The sequence below is a fragment of the Elephantulus edwardii genome, unplaced genomic scaffold (assembly GCF_000299155.1).
Source record: "Elephantulus edwardii isolate Elephantulus edwardi_28Jun2011 unplaced genomic scaffold, EleEdw1.0 scaffold00235, whole genome shotgun sequence".
Lineage (NCBI taxonomy): Eukaryota > Metazoa > Chordata > Mammalia > Macroscelidea > Macroscelididae > Elephantulus > Elephantulus edwardii.
In genome coordinates this window covers 4,045,356-4,046,984 of record NW_006399985.1, presented here as the reverse complement: position 1 = coordinate 4,046,984, position 1,629 = coordinate 4,045,356, and the positions used below count along the sequence as shown (strand labels likewise).

At 41.9% G+C, this 1,629-nt stretch overlaps 1 pseudogene; it reads right to left on the bottom strand.

The window, feature by feature from the left end:
• Nucleotides 1–451: 451 nt before the first annotated feature.
• Nucleotides 452–932, bottom strand: LOC102875486 (annotated as a pseudogene).
• Between the last annotated feature and the right edge of the window lie 697 nt (nucleotides 933–1,629).

The window sequence follows — 1,629 nt, the reverse complement described above, 5'->3', positions numbered from 1 at the left end:
TTGATTTTCATCTCTCTTAGGGCTAGGGATTTTGAACATTTCTTCAAATGTTTGTTTGCCATCTGAATGTTTTCTTTGATGAAGTGTCTGTTCATATCCTGTGCCCATTTTTTTCAATTGGGTAGTTTATCTTGTTATAGTGCTCCAGTATTTTATAAATTTTAGATTAAAGTCCCTTATCAGACATGTAATTACCAAATATTTTCCCCAATCTGTAGCTTCCCTTTTTTTAAAACCAAGAGTTCACAATTTTATTTTCACATGTCACAGCACAAAATTTGCTTTTCTAATCCTTTGCCCATTACTCCACTCAAACTATTCTGTGATAGAAAGGGGAGCAAGTCAAGTCTTCCTTGTGCTGTTAGGAAATACCCATAGTCACAGCACCAGGATCTCCTGGTGAAGTAGTACAAGTAATTTAAAACTGATACAAAGAAGCTGCACTCTGTCCTTACCTGTCTGGTCGAGTCATTCCTGGCCGCATGTGCACCATAATGGGATGGTCAGGGGGCCCCATTATTGGGGGCCCAGGCATCACTGGCATATGGCCTCCCATGGGTGGTCTCATTCCAGGAGCAGATCCCCCTGGCATCATGCGACGAGGAGGAGGACCCATCATTGGCGTATAGGAGCCCCCCCCCCATATTGGGTTCTGGCATCATACCAGTGCGAGGAGGTCCAGGGAGACTGGATGGAGGTGAGATCATGGCACCCGCTGGAGGAGGAGCAGAGAATGGAGTAGGAGCTATCTTTCCTTGTTGAAATGCAGCCATTGTTTTGTCAGTTAGGATCTGAGCCTGTTCTTCCATCCATTTTTGATAGTAGTCTTTCACATTCTGTTTGTGTTTCCTGCCACTGCAATGTGTCTTTCTCACAGATGGCAAGTCACGAGTGAGATACGTGTTGCAGTAGTCACAATAAAACGTAGGCATGTTGATGCATAGAGGCCGTTCACTGAACTGCCTTCGCTTCCCTTTTTACAGTGCTGGAGAAGTTTTAAGATGTGCCTAGGGATTTGATTCTTAGAAGGTCCCATTCATCTCTTTTATCCTCTCCTAGTTGTAGGTTTTTTCAGTATGTTTGGAAGACAGTTAACGTTGTGGATTAGGGCTTCTAGAATTTTTCCGAGCTTTTAGTCCTAGGTCCTTGATCCACTTTAAGTTGATTTTTGTGTATGGAGTGAGGTGTGGATCTTGCTTAAGTTTTCTACAGATAGCTTTCCAATTTTGTGAACCTCATTTGTTAACAAGTCTGTCATTTCCCCACTTAACTGATATCATCTCCTTGTCAAAAATCAGTTGACTGTAGGTAGAAGGGCTGCTTTTGGGGTTCTCAGTCTTATTCCATTGATCTGTGTGTCTGTCATTGTACCAGTACTATGCTACTTTGACCGCTACAGCAGTGTAGTAGGGTTTGAAATCAGAGAGTGATATGATCCTGCCTTGTTTATCTCTCTCTCTTTTTTCTAATGAACATTTATAGAGACTTTAGCTTTCCATTCATTCATTGTAGCACATTTTCCTCCCTCTCTACCCCTCTCCCTAGTTGGTTTTTCTCTTTGAAAACGTAAAAAAAATCCCAACAACAAACAAAAACCCAAAAGAAACCAAAAAAACCAGACAAAACAAC